This window comes from Balaenoptera borealis (assembly GCF_965194805.1).
Source record: "Balaenoptera borealis genome assembly, chromosome: 7".
Taxonomy (NCBI): domain Eukaryota; kingdom Metazoa; phylum Chordata; class Mammalia; order Artiodactyla; family Balaenopteridae; genus Balaenoptera; species Balaenoptera borealis.
The window spans coordinates 64113096-64132965 of record NC_138864.1 but is presented as its reverse complement, the minus strand read 5'-3'; positions in this window follow the sequence as shown (position 1 = coordinate 64132965).

The following is a 19870-nucleotide window of genomic DNA, read 5'->3' as shown; positions in this document are numbered from 1 at the left end:
GAAATAATAAGAAAAAAGAATTGGAAACAGCCATATTGTTGTTTTTATACCCATAAACCCAAACCTTACTTGTGGTTAAGCTTTCCAGCTGTTCGAAGAGTGAGGAGGTTGAGGAGAACTTGCTGTTAATATGCCTTCTCTTGACTAAGGCGCTGTAACAGGAGGATCACTTTGTACTCATATCACAGATCACTGTGTAACTCTGGTTTATTCATGTTTATGTATGTGTGTTATATGTGACATTAAAAAGTTCACAAAAATTAAAAAAATCTAAGCCACAAATAACCTTGTTCCTAAATATCAACCTTTGAAAAATACATGCCAAATTTAGTAAAATATGGAACAAATAAATGGCAAATTCTGAGATAATATGCATAGCTCTGTACATTTTGAGTAGCTCACAGAATTCAATAGAAATAAAGAGCAGCAACTGAAGTGTCAATGTATTATTTCTCACCTGAAATGACAAAGTGAGGGATGTGGTATGCCCTAATTTTTAATAAGTCCAAAAAATGATGTGGGGCATATTTGGGCTAAATGAGAAAACGTATCATCAATATAACAAAATGGTTATTAATGTGTATGTGTGTGTGTGTGTGTGTATTTGACACAAGGGTTTTTTGGAAGACAGGAGAGTGCTTGCTTCTTGTGTTATAACCCTGGTACTGTCAAGGTACTGGGGGCCCTGCAGAGTGGCAAGGCTTTGTCAGGATGGGGGCCCTGCCCTTCTGCTTATCCTCTGCAACAGACATTGCCTTGCTTGTCATGCATCCTCAAGCCCTCTCAGCTTGCTGCTGCTTCACAGCCGTATTTGGAGCACTGAAAACTTTCTTCAAGGCTGATCCTGGTCTTTGCGCCTAGATCTGCCCTATAGCCACTCCTTTAAAGACTCTGTCCCTACCTCTCTCTTCTCCCTTTTCCAAATCTAGAGTAGTCTGGTTGGGGCGTGGCCATGTGTCTTTGTGTTTGACGTGGCGACAGGGGAAGGGGAACATACTGTTCTTGTCATCTTTCTCCCAAAGATATTTTATTCAGTCTGCAAATACTCTCTCTCCTCCAAGGTTTAAGCTTTTCAAAATAAAAAGCTAGAACATACGGAACAAATTTCTGTTATCTTCCTGTTTTATCCATTCTCTCAGAGGTTATACAAAGAGGCTAACTGAAGGAAAGAAAGGAGGGAAAAAATGAAGGAAACAAAGATTAACACCTTAATATATTATATTTGCATAATTATTGGCAGGTTAAATTGCCTAAAAACCAAATAAATGTGCAGCACGTGAAAGAAGAAAACTCTACTGAATATATAAAAGAGAGTTTAATTAAATATTCATGTATGGTTTTCTGTGGATATGAAGCATCATTAAAAAAATGTCAACTTTCCCTATGATAATCTATAAAATTATTATTAAACCAATAAAAATCTTAATAGTAGGTTTAACTGGGGCTATGGAAGAAACTCAACTAAATTATATTGGACTCATCTACAAAAGATTAAGTATATCCAAAAAATGAGAAAAATTCCTAAAGAGAATGAAGAATAAAAACAGTAATAAGTTTTGCCAGGGGTTTGTTGTTGTTGTTTTGGTATTTTCATGTATTTTTTCTGTTATTTTCAAAACCAATCATCAATTATTAAAGTAAATATTAGGTTATTTGTATAGATTTCTTAGTATACTTGATAGTATATAGAAATAGACTTTAATGTTTCAAATATCTCCAACTGGTCATGTCAAGCTTCAATTATGGCTGAAGTAGTCATGGACTAATTTATTCATTTAAAATACAGTACTTACACAATTGAATGCTGGGAGGTCCAATGAAATGAAAATAATGTATTAGTAAGAATTATATTTCAGCCATCTGTATTCTGGAACTACTCTCTTAGGAGTTATAAAACTTTAATAAGAGAAAATGCATCATCAGTTAAAGGGCAGCAGTTACACTAGAAAAATATCAATCAAAATTTCTTTAAAGAGAGGAAAACACATCAGATCTTCTGCTGTGCATATGGACATGCGGGAGTTGGCTGCTCTACAACTGAATCAAACCTGCACTTCACCCTGGATCCCTGTGCCCTCACAACCCCCTCCTCCCCTGGGGACCTGAGGATACAGGGAATGCCCTGACTCTCTCTGGCAGCTGCCCTGGGCTGCAAGTGGAATAGCAGGTGCAAAAGGGTCTTTTGGCAAAGGCTGGATTCTAAACTCTGATTCTGCCCACTTTTCCCTGTTTTGATCATTTTCTTTCCTTAGCTCATTCAGTCAACAGAGCTGCCAAGCAACTTCAGGTTTTTTGTCATAGGAGAAAATCCTATGTGATAGAAAGAAGTGGTGCTTTCCAATTCTTTCTCCACGTTTTGGCTATCTTACTGTAGGTGTCAATGTGTAATGCTGATGTTTTCATAAACTTTGGGAAGTTTGTACTCTCTTCGTCTCCTTTTTTTTTAACCAACGAATTTATTCCATCACAGTTCTGGAAGTCAGAAGTCAGAAATCAATTCTCTGGGCTAAAATCAAAGAGTTGGCAGGGACTCACACCCTCTGGAGGCTCCAGGGGAGGATTCCTTCCTTGTGTCTTCCAGCTTCTGAAGGCCACCAGCATTCCTTGGCTTGTGGCCACATCATTCCTATCTCTGTCTTCCTCTTCACATTGCCTTCCCCTCTGTGTATTCTACTCCATTTTAATTATAAATTCCCTCGTCAATTGATGCTGTGTTTCATATTCATGATGTAGTTTAGACAGTTTTTGAAGTCGCAGCTGAGGCTTTTGAATCTCATGTTCAAAATATGCATTTTCACACTGTAAAGATACTTTCTCAGTTTGAGACTTTTAATTTGAATTGTTTCACTCATTTGATTGGCTTCACATAACTTTTAAAATATCACTTGTTTTCTCTTTTAAGTCTGTTTAAAGAAGTATTTAAGTTTCTTCAAATCCATTTCTGACTGATTATCTTGGTCTCATTCTTCTGAATCACTTTTTTTCCCTCTGATTCCAAGTTGCCATCATCATTGTAATCTTCTCTAATGAGATGTGGAACACTTATATTCAGGAAAGTTTCAGTCAGAGATTTTAACTGTTTCTCTTTATCATTTACAATGAGTTCCCATTGTGTGTCGAAGTTGTCAAGCATTTTGTTGTTGTTCCTTTAGTTTCCACATTCTTTCTGCCGTTCAGCATCTTCTTTAAGCTTTCTGACGTTGAGCATTTGCATCAAAACCATTATTCCCCTGTGACATAGTTCTTTATGCTTCTGAGACGACTTTAAGTTATTTTTGGACTCAGTCACTTTGAATTGTAGGGATTTTGATGCCTCTTTAAGTGATTGTCACTGCCTTTAGAGATAGATGATCCTCATGCCATTAAATGAAATTTTTTGTAACTCTCTTTTCTGTTCTCTGCCAGGACTTATGGTATCCCTCAGGGACCTGTTCACATCTCTACTAAGTGCTGCCAGACACAGAGTTTGTAACTTCAGAGGGCTGGCCTCCACTGCAGGTGATTCGAGGACTTCAGAGTCTTTTGCAATCAGTCTAATCTTCTCACTGACGCCCTGATATTCTTCAACTCAAACAGAAAATCTTTTCCTAGCCCTTTTTCCCTCCTTAAAGTAAATTGGCTTTTTATGTTAAACACAATCAAAGCAGTTTATACTAGAATTTCATAGGGAAATCCAAACAGACTTGAGCCTTGTGCCCATAATTCAGACAATACCATCAGAGCACTGCACAGCTGCTGCGGGACTGGCTGGAAGTTCATTTATTTGGCCGCCAGGAGGCCCTCTCTGATTCCAAAGGGCATTACAGCTCTACTGTGGAAGTTAGCTTGTGGGTTACAAGTGCTTGCCTGGAACCCTGCAAGTGTTTTACTTCAATCCAAACAAGTGCCTGGCAACCAGGACAGACCATGAGTGGGGCTGGTGCAGGGATGGGGGACAGAGTTTACAAATTAGTGCTCTCTAACTGTGTCCTGGTACTGCAACTATCTTGCAGGTCATAAGGGTGGGGCCCTAATCTGATTGGACTGTGGCCTTCTAACAAGAGGAGGAGAGATCTCTCTTATTCCACCATATGAGGACAGTGGTCATCTGCAAGTCTCCTTCTGACCTCTTTTAACCTTAATTACTTCCTAAAGACCCTGTCTCCAGAGATAGTCACAATAGGGCTTAGGGCTTCAGCATATGAATTGGGGGCAGGGGCCCTGAGGGTGGGTGGGGAGCGGTCAAATCAGTCCATAGCAGGAGGCTCCAAGATAGAGCTCATTCTCTAAACCCATCATGTCCTCACCTTTGGAGAGTTTGAATTCCAGACATGGAAAGTCAGCTGGGTAGGGGGTGAGTTGCTGCCAGGTTGCCATTGCTCTGAGAGCTACTGCATTGTAGTAAAGGAGGAACAATGTAAGGCAGTTCAGCGCAGTGGTTAAGAGACCTGGAATCAGAATGACTTGTTTTGCAAACTAGTCCTGTCACTAACCAGCTAGGTAACTCTGGGCAATTTATTTAACTTGTCTTACCTGTTTTGACATCTGTAAAATGGGGATAATAATATTTGCCTCATTAAGTTTTTGTGTGGATGAAACAAACAATGCATGTGAAGCTTTAGCATAACTGGTATGTAGAATGTGCTCAACAAGTGGGGAAGCTTTTGTTATTTTTAGTGTTATTATTTCTCGTACGGCCTATCGATGAAATCTCATTAACTGAGCAAATCTACCCAGTGCAGCCAGAAAAAGACTAAATTACCTGCAAAATTGTCAGGGAGTTTATAGATTACCTATGGCCTTCATATACCCATCCTCTCTTCTGTTTTTCTGGTTAACTCTTCCTCTTCCCTATGAGTTAGCTAATACATCACCTCTAGCAAACTTACCTCAGCCTCCACTCTCACACTTCCTGCTTCGCACTTATACATTATTAAAGCTGAACTCTGCTCTTGCCCTGTAGCACATCTTCTTTTACTTCATAGTCTTGAAATTATATCTGTTTCTAGGTTTACCTCACCTACTAGACTATAAGCTCCTTGAGCATCAAAGCCTTGTTTATATATCTCTGAATGTCCAGTGCCTAATTAAGTGTTTAATATTGATGATAAATATTGTTTGAACTGAATTAAAATGTATGAAACTCAAGCTACATCTGACATTCACTACTGTGTTACCGGTGGATATTGGGCTGCCATGATGCAAACTGTAATACTCTATTCTTATCCATAGGTGGCAGCAAACCCCTAAAATAAGGAGGAAAATGGTCTGTGCAGAGATAGAATTGATCAGAGAAGTTAAAACGACTTATTCTAATGTGTATTTTGGCCTTTACATGAATAACAACTGTGTAAGTTCTCATTTTACAGAAATACTAAGGTGAACAGAATACAATCTATTAAACTAGGAGCTCCTTGAAGTATTTTTTCTGTCTTAATTACTCAATATTTCCAGAGTCACCGACAAAGCTTTGTCTAACTCTTTCCAGCTTATTCTTTGTAGAGGCTGTCGTGCTGTTTGGTGGTCGCTGAGCAAAACTGTGAAGTTGTTTCCATTTGGTTTTGGCAACATCTTTTTTCCTTGACACAAGTTTTTATCACTTATTCCATATCAGTCTTCCTGAAATACTCACTAACTAATTTCTAATAAAATATTAGTTACATCTTCTGTCTATATGGCCATGGACAGAAGTTAGGAGTATTCTTTTTTTAAAAAAAAAAAACTTACTTATTTGTTTTATTTTTGGCTGTGTTGGGTCTTCGTTGCTGTGCACGGGCTTTCCCTAGTTGTGGCGAGCGGGGGCTACTCTTCGTTGCAGTACGCGGGCTTCTCATTGCAGTGGCCTCTCTTGTTGTGGAGCACAGGCTCTAGGCGTGCGGGCTCAGTAGGTGTTGTGCATGGGTTCTAGAGCGCAGGCTCAGTAGTTGTGGCCCACGGGCTTAGTGCTCCGCCACATGTGGGATCTTCCCGGACCAGGAGTTGAACCCGTGTTCCCTGCATTGGCAGATGGATTCTTAACCACTGCGCCACTAGGGAAGTCCCAAGGAGTATTCTTAATATTAGGCTCACAAAAAGAAAAAAAGATAGGTAGACAGATGATAGATATTTGATACAGATATAGCTGTTATGTATATGGGTATAGATCCAGGTATAGGTACAGGTGTAGGTATATTTTGGGTGCAGTTAAGAAAGAAGGAGCTTGTGGTATCAGCAGCCCATTTCCCTAATTTTACACTTCTTTCACTGAAGTCAATGCACTTGTGTGGTCCAGGCTTTCTTTTTGAACTTGACTGGTGAAAAAGCAGTTATTGATCCCTCCTTGACCATTTTTATAACTACTTCAGTGCACCCTGCTTTAGTATATAGTTCAAGTGGTAGGTCCAAATTTTGAGTTGGGTCTTTATGCATAATCCAAATAAATGTCACGTTCAGTGCAGCTGTGCCACTCAGTCCCTGAGGATCAGTTTTCTTTTCATGCTCCCAAGGTCTGTCCCACCATAAAAGCAGGAAGCTACTCTTCATCAAGGCTTACTCCACAGAATTGTTACAACAAAAGTCAGGAGCTGTTTCTGTTTAATTCAATAACAATATTACTGGCAGGCTTCCCTGGTGGCACAGTGGTTAAGAATCCGCCTGCCAATGCAGGGGACACCGGTTTGAGCCCTGGTCCGGGAAGATCCCACGTGCTGCGGAGCAACTAAGCCCGTGAGCCACAACTACTGAACCTGCGCTCTAGAGCCCGCGAGCCACAACTACTGAAGCCCGTGCACCTAGAGCCCATGCTCTGCAACAAGAGAAGCCACTGCAATGAGAAGCCCGCGCACCGCAACGAAGAGTAGCCCCTGCTCACCGCAACTAGAGAAACCCCACGCGCAGCAACGAAGACCCAACACAGCCAAAAATAAATAAATAAAATAAATAAATTTAAAAAAAAAACAACATTATTGGCAAAACTGCTTGTTAGTAATTTATGGAATTAAATTTTTGTGTATCTAGGTCCCAAGTGGCCCTATTGTTACTACTACTGATTTATTTCAATTATAGATGCAGCCTATAATGAAACTTGATGCTTATCCTTTTTTCCTAATCCCCCAAAGAAATTACAAACATAAAAATCTTCCCATAATAAATAATCCACACAAACTAGAGAGTGAAGCAGGCAATTAGAAGAAAGAATAGCTTACTAAAGGTGAAGATCAAGGATAATGATGACGTATAAGGAAACCAGTAATACATGGTGATGAACATTCTTTTCTTCTAAAGGAAGAGAGAGGGACAAAGCATTTTATGCTATTAAAATTTCATATCTAGTATTTGGTTCAAATAGAAACTGTTTATGTCTGCTATAGTGTCTGTGCTAATAGTGGGCACATACTGGATGTTTATATTGGTCAAATTATCCATTTTAATCATTTATTCAGTCAATATTCACTTACTGAGATTATGGGATCCTAGGATTCTACTCCCCCTCCATCATCAACATACTAAAGGACTTTGGGAAATTTGATTATCTATTAAAATTATTTCCTAAATTTCTTCCAACTCCTTTCACACTAGAAGCAGTAATGAGGCTCTGTAATAACACAGTCCAACATCATAAGCAACAGCAGTAACAACAAAATAATTCCACCGAGGTCTTTCCCCTTTCTTAACACTGTTTGGAAGAACAAACTGTTAACATTATTTTATTTGATTAAATCAACATTAGACTCTTGTTTCTGATACATGACTTGACACTGCCAATTATTTTACTAAGAAATACCGAATGCAATACTATCCTCTCTCACTGGTTTGCATATAAAATTTGAACAGCTGTAATTTAATTTCATCATTTAATGAAATTATTGTATGAGTATTGCTTATATCATAAAATGAAAATGAATTATTCCTGAAGAAAAAGCATACAATGAAGTCTGAGAAAATTTCAATTAGGTGGAACAGAGTAAGAAGAAAATAGGTTTATGTTTGTGTATTTGTATGTGTGCAGGTGTCAATTCACACCTGTAAATATATTTTTTTTAAAAGATGGAGCATGTTTACTTATAGACCTTGTATCTGCTCCTTATATAATCTACTATGATTTATTTTATGCCATATGGCTTATTTCATCATACTTTTAATTCTGACATGCTCTGAAACACCTTTGATTATTATATTACTTATATATCATCAATCCCTCATTTATTTAAAAATATTTCATTTAGCCAGTAGGCCCCATAGAGAGTCTGTTTTCAATAAATAATTTTAATCTCTGTCTATTCTTTAGATAGAAATAATAAATGTAATTAGTTCATCTATCCCCAGTCTTTAAAATTTTGCTTTATTTTTAGTCAATATCTATATATTTTGAGAACAATGAATGAAAGCATTTTTAAGTAACAAATGATATTAAGGTTTAAGTTTACCTAGAACAATATGATTCATTTTCCCCTTCCTTTATTGGCTTATTTTGTTTTGATAATAATGGAAATACATACTTTTAATAAATATTTTGCAAAGTCCAATATAATATTAAAAGCTAGAAAATATGGCTTATAATCCCAACAGCCAGAGGCAACCACTATTAACATATTCTGCTTTTATTCACTTCCTTTTTCATATCCCCCTTTTTACATTATACTTGATCCCTCAGCATATAACAATTTCCTGTAATGTTCTTTTGTTTCAACGTGGTAGACTAGAGTAGGCAACCTTCTTACATATTGGCTGGCTTTTCCCAGAGAAAGCATCCCAAGAGAACCAGGTAGAACTCGAATGGACTTTTCTGACCTAGTTCAGAAGTCACATAGCCTTACTTTTACTGTATTTTATTGGTGGAATCAACCAAAAACCTACCCAGATTCAAGAGAGGGGGCACTAACCCCCTGCACTGTCATGGGAAGAGAGTCGAAGAATTTTGGTTTATGTTTTAAAATCACCACAATACAAAGACATAAATATAAATCATAGCCATAATTGGCATTATTTTAATAAAAGAAACAATCAAAATTTCTACAATGGACAAGTCCAAGTTGTTTCTCATCCCATTCCACTAAAAGAGGTCATATGTTCTTTCTCACATTTAGTATATGAAGATCTTTATAAATTTCCCCAATAAAATTTATGGTCACAGTAGGAATGCTGAAAAGAAAGCAGATTTTAGAAACATCTTACGGTGAAAATTTGGAATATCTACATTAACAGGAGTTTGGAAGAAGTTGATTCCAACCTTCATGGATGACTTTGAGGGGTTCAAGATTTCAATGGAGGAAGTGACTGCAGATGTGGTAGAAATAGCAATAGAGACTTAGAATTCCTATGAATCATGAATGTTCTTAATGGCATTTAGAATGGTGAATCCTTCCTAGAAGGTTTTCCACTTACTTTGCCCAGATCCATCAGAGGAATCACAATCTACAGCAGCTATAGCCTTACAAAATGTATTTCTTAAATAGTAGGACTTAAAAGTCCGAATGACTCCTTGATCCATGAACTACAGAGATCCATGAACTGCACGTCTTAGCAGGCGTGAAAACAACAGTCATCTCATCATACATCTCCGTCAGAGCTCTTGGGTGATCGGGTGCCTTGTCAATGAGCAGTAATATTTTGAAGGAATCTTTTTTCCTGAGCAATAGTTCTCAACAGTAGGCTTAAAATATTCAGTAAGCCATGTTGTAATTAGATGTCCTGTCACCTGTTGTTGTTCCATTTAGAGAGCACAGACAGAGTATATTCAGCATAATTCTTAAGATCCCAAGGATTTTCAGAATGGTAAATGAGCACTGGCTTCAACTCAAAGTCACCAGCTGTATTAGTCCCTAATAAGAGAGTTAATCTGTCCTTTGAAGCTTTGAAGCCATGCATTGACTTCTCCTCTCTAGCTATGAAAGTCCTAGATGGCATCTTCTTCCAACAGAAGGCTGTTTTGTCTACACTGAAAATCTGTTGATGAGTGTAGCCCCCTTCATTAATTATCTTAGCTAGATCTTCTGTATAACTTGCTTTAGAGATGGCTTCTTTTCTTAAACTTCATGAACCAAGCTCTGTGAGCTTCTAACTTTTCTTCTGTGGCTTCCTCACCTCTCTCAGTCTTCATAAAATTGGGGAGTTAGGGCCTTACTCTGGATTAGGCTTTTGCTTAAGGGAATGTTGTGGGTGGTTCAATCTTCTATTCAGACCACTAAAACTTTCTCCATATCAGCAACAAGGCTACCTCACTTTCTTATTTGTGTGCTCACTGAAGTAGTACTTTTAATTTCCTTTAAAAACTTTTCCTTGCACTCACAACTTGGCTGTTTGGCACAAGAGGCCTCGCTTTTGGCTTTTGACATGCCTTCCTCACTAAGCTTAATCATTTCTAGCTTTTGACTTAAAGTGAGAGACATGCGACTATTCCTTTCACTTGAACACTTAGAGGCCACTGTTGGGTTAATAATTGGCCTAATTTCAATATTGTTATGTCTCTGGGAATAGGGAGGCCAGAGGAGAGGGAGAGAGATGGTGGAACAGCTGGTCAGTGAGCCATCAGAACATACACAGCATTTATCTATGAAGTTTGCCATCTTATATAGGCACTGTTCATGGGGCCCTAAAACAATTACAATAATAACATCAAAGATCACTGATCACAGGGACTTCCCTGGTGGCGCAGTGGTTAAGGATCCACCTGCCAACGCAGGGGACACGGGTTCGAGCCCTAGTCTGGGAAGATCCCACATGCCGTGGAGCAACTAAGCCCATGCGCCACAACTACTGAGCCTGTGCTCTAGAGCCCGTGAGCCACAACTACTGAGCCCACGTGCCACAACTACTGAAGCCCGCGCACCTAGAGCCCATGCTCCGCAACAAGAGAAGGCACCACAATGAGAAGCCCGTGCACCGCAACGAAGGGTAGCCCCCACTCACCGCAACTAGAGAAAGCCTGTGCGCAGCAATGAAGAACCAATGCAGCCAAAAAATAAAAAATGATAAAATAAATAAATTTATAAAAAAAAAAACTGATCCCAGATCACCATAACAAATATAGCAATAATGAAATAGTTTGAAATATTGTGAGAATTACCAAAATGTGACACCGAGACACGAATTCAGCACAGTCTGTTAGAAAAATGGTTGCTGGGTACAGAGTTGCCACAAGCCTTCAATTTGTAAAAAATGCAATAAAATGAGGTATGCCTGTATACATAGGTATATGTATATGTAGATATATGCGTTATATACATTTGCAGTATATATATGCAAATATTGTAAATAAAAATGTGTCTGTATTTTGAAATGTTGGTATTAGCTTGGTAAAATGTCTGTAAGGATACTTATCAAATTGTTATACTTGGAATCTTAAGGGGTTGGGATTGGAGTAGGGAAGGCACTTCAGTTTTTTTTATAGACCTCAAACTGTTAAAATACATGTATATTGCCCTTTTAGTAGTAAACAAATTCATGTCATAATTTTTTTTGAGGGAAAGCATTGGGACAAAGGAAAACTGAAAGTAAGAAGTGTAAAATGAAGCCGGGAGTCTAAACTGGGAGACATGCAAGACATTCAAACCAGAGAAAAAAGTGCTGTGGGAACCTAAGGGAAGGATGTTATAGCTGCTTGTGAGGCTGGGAAAGGTTACTCTGCACTCTAAGAAGGGGTTCTCTGGACAGAGCGTGGTGAAGAAGCCCACACACAGGGGAGACTACTCATGCAAAGATATTAAGGAGAGGGGCTTCCCTGGTGGCGCAGTGGTTGAGAATCTGCCTGCCAATGCAGGGGACACGGGTTCCAGCCCTGGTCTGGGAGGATCCCACATGCCGCGGAGCAGCTGGGCCCGTGAGCCACAATTACTGAGCCTGCGCGTCTGGAGCCTGTGCTCCGCAACAAGAGAGGCCGCGATAGTGAGAGACCCGCGCACCGCGATGAAGAGTGGTCCCCTCTTGCCGCAACTGGAGAAAGCCCTCGCGCAGAAACGAAGACCCAACGCAGCCATAAATAAATAAATAAATAAAATTAAAAAAAAAAAAAAAGATATGAAGGAGGAAAATAGGCTGGAATGGCCCTAGTTGTGAGACGCTTGGTGGAATAATATTTTGAAATATTATTCCATCTTCTTTCTCTTTCTTCCAATATTTTGTCTTTTATCTGCTTAGATTTTTAGTACATAGTCTGCTCTGTGTTCATTGCCTCAAGGAGAATTCTGAGACAGAAAGCTGGAATATATTGAGAAACTTCCAGCTTTTGCTTTAACTGCACAAGTTCATAGGAGAATTTAGTGGATAAAAATCACCTGTGGATACGGTGATACCCTTGAACTTCTGTATTCCATGCAAAAAATACTCCTCGAGAGCAGGGAGTAGAAAAAGGAGGGTGATGCTGTGTGCACAGAGAGCATGAGTTAGACAGCGGAGGGCCGTGCTCTTTGTCATTGCCCCAAAGGCGAGGCTGGACCAGAGGAGCAAATATTTCTTGACTCATTATTATTTTTGTATTAACAATTTTCTTTCTCTTGCCAAATCACAAAGTTATTACAATTAGAGAGACATCCTATTTTGCAGGAGATGGCTGTCTTGTTTGATTTTATTATTATAGACTTTCTATTTCGCTCTCAAAAAATGCCATGGTTTGGGTGATAAATTATAGAGTCACTAATTATCATCAACGCATATCAAATGTATGCTCTTCTTTGTGTTCTTCCACTCTTCCTTCTCCACCTTTCTCATTTTCAAAAGAATTTGAAGCATCCTTGTAAATAAATATGATAAGACAACATGAAAAGATAAATATATTGAGTTCGAAAGACCATAAAGATAGAAAATAAACTAAAACCAAGAATAATGTGAACACACACAGTGACTAATATAAGGTTTCATGTATCTAAGCTATGAACATGTATTTACCTTTAAAATTAGCAACAGGATTCATAGTAACAGTGAGATGAAAACATCAATAGCTCAGTGCAGAACACCAACAGGAAATATTTGAGGGCCCAAAGCAAGCTAATCTGAATGAAAAATTTTTGAGTCAGAGTTTATCAGTTTTCTCATTGATGCCTGCTGTAAACCATGCATGAAACTGAAGTGTTGGGGTGAACAAGGCCAGGTTCTAGACCTCATGAAACTTACATTCTATTAGAGGAAACAGATAATTAATGAGTAAAATCAATAATTTTATTCTATTTAACTATAAAGGAAGTAAAACTGCTGCTAGTTTTAGATAGAGGTATCAGAAGGCAAATTTTTTTGGATCCAAGAATAAAATATAAAATATGATGAAGATAATGTGGCCTCAATATCCTTTAAACAAAGTAACACTCTCTGAGAATTAAAGACTCAATCAATAATTAAGCAATCTGTAATTTAAAACCACATTCATTAGACTTACATGTTTAAAATGAACACCTAAAGTTTTTCTCATTCTCCAGTTTGATTTTACATTTTATTCATTTTTGCTTTTTTATTCATTTTTCCTTTAAGAAAATATAGCTTTTCTAGAAAGCTATATTTTAAGGTTGAAGTAACAGATATTTAAACTAGAAAATTGAATGTATGAAGAAAAAATTTATTATACATCCTTACAAATTTTTTTGTGTGACTAATTACTTACATTTAGCTCAGCGAAGCTACTATTCCTGTGCTTTGTAGCAACTTTTTTATTTTTATGATATATTATTATTTTAGTTTTAACAGAAAAAACTGTATATCATCATTTTAATGGTTACATACCCCTGTATCACTGTATGAGTTGTATGGATGTAGTGTTTGATTTAAAAATGCTCTATCATTATTTCGGTTAAGAACTACTTCAAGTTTTTATAATTTAATGGTTGTGCTTAGTTCTTAGCGTGAAGAAAGTTAAAAGGATTATACTGTACTGTATTTGAAATGACATAAGATGTTATTGCAAGCAGAAAACCCTACTAAGTCATTGGCCAGTATATTTGGAAATGAAATTTCTAACTATTTGCAAATAAGGATGTTAAGCATTAAAATTATTTTGGGCTAAAATTTTTTTACTCAGATTTTAATCTAGACATGTTCAAGAATAATGCACACTAATTAATCTAATAGTAAAAAAAGTTATTATACATTGCTTACTAAATATGCACACAAAATGCCAACATGTTTGACATTTTGGTGTTTGTTGATAGTGTAAACAACTTATTTATTCTATTGTTTATTATAGAAGTTATAAAAAGGCATGATTATTCAAATTCTAAGATACACTTTACGTTGAATCATATATTTGTTATATGTATTAAATGCATTTGCTGTCATTTTATCTCTTTATCTTTTTAAATTATAGTAGCCAATGGTTATACAATATGTAACAAGGTGAGCAGAGAATGGCACCTAAATATTTTTCTGTAGCTGGAAAAACTTCCTTTGGGGAAAATTTTACAGACAGATCCTGCCTCCTTGGATAGAGACAATGCTTTGTCTTTCAGGCAAATGCTCTTTTATTCTGCAGTGGATTCCCTTGGTAGGGCCTTTAATTAGGAGTTGTTACTTCCTCATTGTTCCTAGTGAATCATAATGCAGTGAAATAGCCCAAAGCAGATGTTTCAGACCAAGAAACACATGTTAAATCAGTGCAAGGACAGGCCATATCCTGAAAACAATCATTTTTCTCCTGGGAGATAATCTTAGCTGTGTATTTTGCTCACAGCCTATCAGGGATCTTTTTCCCTCCAGCCCAGCAGACTAGAGGAAAGATTGTAAGCAGGAAATGACTGAACTTTGAATAGAACAGCACACAATGTGGGCTGGACTGTTTGTACTGCATTAATTTTATGTGTGTGTGTTCGTGTGTGTGTGTGTGTGTGTGTGTGTGTGTGTGTACACAATAAGCCGAACTTAGATAAATGTATCATCAAATACTTTGACAGTCTTCACCGGTGCACAGGACTGGACTCTTCCTTGTGGTGAAAGCACCCACCTAAAGGGAAAGGATATGTTTTCACTGTCAAGAAACCCAGGAAGTATTTAAGAGTAGGATAGGAAATGAGAAAGGCCTTAGCATTGGGAGGTGAGAATCTGCTGTCTCCTTAGAGCATAGGTAGTTGGGCCCAGACTGTAAGGTGAGAAAATGCCTGAAGCATTCAGTAATGGATGAACCGGCTTCTCTCTTGTAGAGAATGGCCAAGAGCTAGGCCTGCTTCCGAACGACTTGTTTAAAGACTTACTGAGGGGCTTCCCTGGTGGTGCAGTGGTTGAGAATCTGCCTGCCAATGCAGGGGACACGGGTTCGAGCCCTGGTCTGGGAAGATCCCACATGCCGCAGAGCAACTAGGCCCGTGGGTCATAACTACTGAGTCTGCGCGTCTGGAGCCTGTGCTCCGCAACAAGAGAGGCCGCGATAGTGAGAGGCCCGCGCACCGCGATGAAGAGCGGCCCCCGCTCGCCACTAGAGAAAGCCCTCGCACAGAAACGAAGACCCAACACAGCCATAAATAAATAAATAAGTAAATTAATTAAAAAAAAAAAAGACTTACTGAGGTATATTAAAAATTTTACGAGTTTGAGCAAAAATTGATTGGATTCAGGCAGTGCCAAACCGGAAGTGGTTAGGAGTGCTCCATGGATAGGAGCTCTGGGAGAAACTCTTATGGAGAAAAGGGGGTAGCAAAGCAAGAAAGTTATTGATTGGCAATCGCTTAAAGCCTAAGCTGTGTGTGATTGGTTGTCCTTGGGTTTTGATTTTGTAATATTGAGGCATTTACAGGCTTAGATTTTTGGTTTGCTTACATCGGCTGCCATGGCATTAGAGCCGCCTCAGTCTAATAACCTCTTTGTTTAATGAGTTTAACAGACTCTAATGCAAACTGGAAGTTGCCCTAGAAGTTATGCCTTTATTTTAACTCGACACTTCAACAAATTCTAGATGTTAAAAGTCACAGCCTATTCTCAGTTGTATTGTGTGAAATAAGAGCACACAGTGTCTTCCCTGTACCAAGGCTTGAGAAAGCATCAGCAGTGTCCCCATAGAAGGATAGCTGTGAATCTTGGATACACATGAGGCAATAGCCTGGAAAACTTAAAAAGCTAGGAAGAAGCTTAGAGCTAACTTTACTAGTTGGACTAGTGGGGTTTAGTGCTACAGTATAATATAAATAAATATCACCATATTTTGTAATCGTAGACTAGAGTGGCCATGTACATAAGGGTTCCAAGTATTCTAATAATGCACTTTCACACCATTTATTAAAAATTCTTACCAAAAAACTATTCAGAGAAGTTGTTCAAATTGGGTGCCCCCATTTTACAGATAAGAAAACAGAGACTTGGAAAATTGAAGTTACTTGTCAAGGATATACCACAAACAAACAACATAAAGAGCTCTCAAATCCATGAATTTTGGGCCATAAATTCCATATCCATTCTACAATAAATCAGTCATCTTCATATTCTACCTACATCTCTGTATACTTCCTTGCAGTTTCATTGAAATACTCCATATATTTCTTGATTTTTATCATTCATTTATTCACCGGAATTTATTGTGACCTAGGTGTCAGCTCTCCTGCTGTCCTCTAGCTCCTTTATCCATGGAACCCGGGTCTCAGCTCTTGTTCAAACCTCCTTTCCTAAAGAATGCAGAGGCTTCAAGCCTGTACATCAAGCCAAAGATTTTTTCGTAATAGTCTCACCCAGGAGTCAAAAGAGGGGGCCTGTATTGCACATTTCATAATAAATAACTCAGAAGTTCTTATTCATCCTTTTGGATCCTCCAGCCCTTTTCAGTTTCCTATCAAAGACTCAGCCTGGCACACTCTTCCTCCTTCTAGTTTCCTTTTGGAAGGCAAGTTCCTCTCTCGGTAGCAAAAATCCCCTTTCCTAAAAGCTTGAAAGCCAGGTAGGGCAGGCTTATAAAGGCTCAGTTTGAACCCTGTAGTAGCTTTACCAGCTCATGTCCTTCACAAAGAACAAAGAGAAGCTCTCTCTTCAAGGGGTCTTCTCACCAACAGAGAGTGAAGTGCTTCCTACATGTGAATGGGAATTATCTCCCTGTGGGAAGATAACCATTGTTCAAGATGAAGGGAGAAAATAAGAGAAAGAGGTGGTGTGAGGAGATGGTTCTTTTGTGTCTGGAAACTTGTGGAAACTTGGAGGAATATGAGCTCTGCAGCACTCCCCTGGAGATGGGGCTTTGTGTCTTCGTTTGCTCAAGATGCTCTAACAAAATACCATAGACTTGGTGGCTTCAACAACAAACGTGTTTCTGACAGTTCTGGAGCCTGAGAAGTCCATGATCAAGGTACCAGCAGATTCAGTGTCTGGTGAGGGCTTTCATCCTGGTTTGTAGAGGGACTTCTTCTTGATGTGTCCTAACATGGCAAAGAAAGAGAAAGCAAACTCTGCTGTCTCTTCCTTTAAAGGCATTAATCTCCTCATGAGGACCCCAGCTTCATGGCCTAATCTAGACCTAACTACCTCCCAAAGGCCCCACCTTCTGAACCACCACATTGGGGGTTAGGATTTCAACATAAGAAATGGAGGCACAAACGTTTAGTACACAATAGCCTTTAACCCCAGTTACCCCTCACCTCTCTCCACAGGAGGTCTGTGTGGACAAGAAGAGACCAAAGAAGGAAGAGGGGAAGGAGGAATCCTGAGGCAGTCACTCAAATGTCTGTCCACAGATCCCGCAAACAGGATAAGACATGCAAGACAATAGACAAGGAATAAGCTGTTTCCCTCAGAAAACAGTGCTCTGTAAGATTAAATATTTAGCGCATATCACATGATTTTTGTTCAGCTTCTTTTTATTTTTTCATGCATTTAAAATTAACATTGTAATGAATTAGTTAATTCTAGGGCCTGGCATGTAGTAAATATTCCATCGTGTAAATTTAATATCAGTCGAACCGTGCTTATGAGAACAAAGATAGTTTTCATTTTGCCTGTGCTTGAGCCAAGTTCTTGAAAATTGCAACTTTAGTTTCTTAAATAAAAGCAGTACTTTTCAATGTAGAAAATGAATCTAAGCAACGCCAAAAGAATGTATATTTTAAAAACCACCCATAATCCTGCCATACAAAGATGACTAACTAACATTTTTGATGCAAACTTTCTTTTTGAGGGTTGAGAAGGGAAATTTAAAGGGATTTAAACAAAGAGAAAGAAACCTATCTCCCCAGAGGCTGATTGTGGTGATAGCATCAGGAATCAAGTTAGAAAGCCATAAAAAAAAGGTTGTTGGACCACTTTTTCCTAAAGATTGTCCTTTTGGAGTCCTTCCTTGTAAAATTCTCAAGGGGCAGAAACAGGTTTTATGAGGCCTACAGCTTATATAATCTGGGCCCTTTTTATTTAAAAAAATACAAAATTAGGCACACAAAATCAGATACAAAAGTGAGAATTATTTAGAAAGAGAAATTACAACATATTACATATTTTAAAAAGCTGGCAAATACCATAAGCATCACAAAATGCAAACAAAATGCATACTTTTATTAATAACTGCCTCACTTCTAAAATACATTTTCCTACATTTTTTGGCTGCATAGTCTTTGAGTGCCTCCTCACATAAAGCAATACTATAACACTTTAAAAAGAGACTAGGAAGATAATTCAGTCTTTTAGCACAGTTGCTTGAAATATTTTATTATTAATAATAATTTAGAAAAATTTCAGAGTCACTGTTTACAACTAGTGCTATCATGTAAAGTTTTAGCGTTGTTGTTTCCTTTGTTTATAGGCTATAAGGCTAGGACAAATTTTTACAGACTAGCTTTTGAATATGTTTATTTTTAGACCAGTTTTTTCTCCATTTCTATACTTCTAGTGTTAGATGTTGTTGGACATGTTTATAAAGTAATATGCTTCTGACTCAGGTGCTAACATCTTTGTGACATGATGTAACAGAGAAGAACAAACCAGACTCCGTATCGGATCTGTTCTTTTTAGGTCTAACCCTTGTGATCTGTTGCCTGTGCTTAGTCATGCTGGCTCTGCACCTCTGTAAAACAATGTTGCCTATAACCTGAAATATGCATGATAGCCTATTCTCAAGGCTCTGACCTTTAAAGGTATATAATACTTTTCCATTCATAGAGATAAAAAGTTGCAGAAGAGAAAATACCAATTGTCTTATTGGTGTTTTACAGGAACATTGTGACCAAACCTACATGGACAGCTGCCAGGAGCAAAGGATTCTGGCATCAAGAACTTTGCAACAACCAGCCATACCTCCTACCCTTTTAGTATAAAAGAAGCCTGAATTCTAACTGGGTAAGATGGTTCTTTGGGACACCAGTCTACCATCTTCTTGGTCTGCAAGCTTTCCAAATAAAGTTACTATTCCTTGCCCCAGCAACTCTTTTTACTGGCCTGTCATGTAGGAAGCAGTAGGAGCTTGGACTCGTAACAATGACACCCAGCCGAATTGGTATGATGGATGGTCGAAAGCCATTCCTGCACAGAGACAGCTATGTCTCTAGCTATTATGTAATAATAATATGTAACTATCCACGTAAGAGACTATGAACCACATAAGTGTATCATATTAAACTTAATCTCAATGTATCACCAACTCAACTTCCTTTTAGACAAATCTCACAAATTGCTGCAATCATTCCAATCCCACTTAACATGAGGAAAGTACAAAGAGAACAAAGTGAAGAGAGAGCAGTCTTAGCAAATTTCAGATAAAATATTTTACTTTTGCAAATATTACAAAAAAATATTTGGCTATGGTCCCTTACAAGGCCTTGGCCAGTGGTAATAAGAGGCCCTGAAGCTTCTGCTTCATTAGCTTCTTGATAAATCCACCTCTGCCTGGAAAGTTGTGTTTTATTTTACCAAAAGCTGGTGTCCTGAAATTCCTCCCTCACCCAAAGTTGTTAACTCTTCATAGACATAGAGGTGTGTGGCACAAAGCATCCATATATCTTCACGAGTATTTGCTCAGCTAAGGAGATCTCTTTCC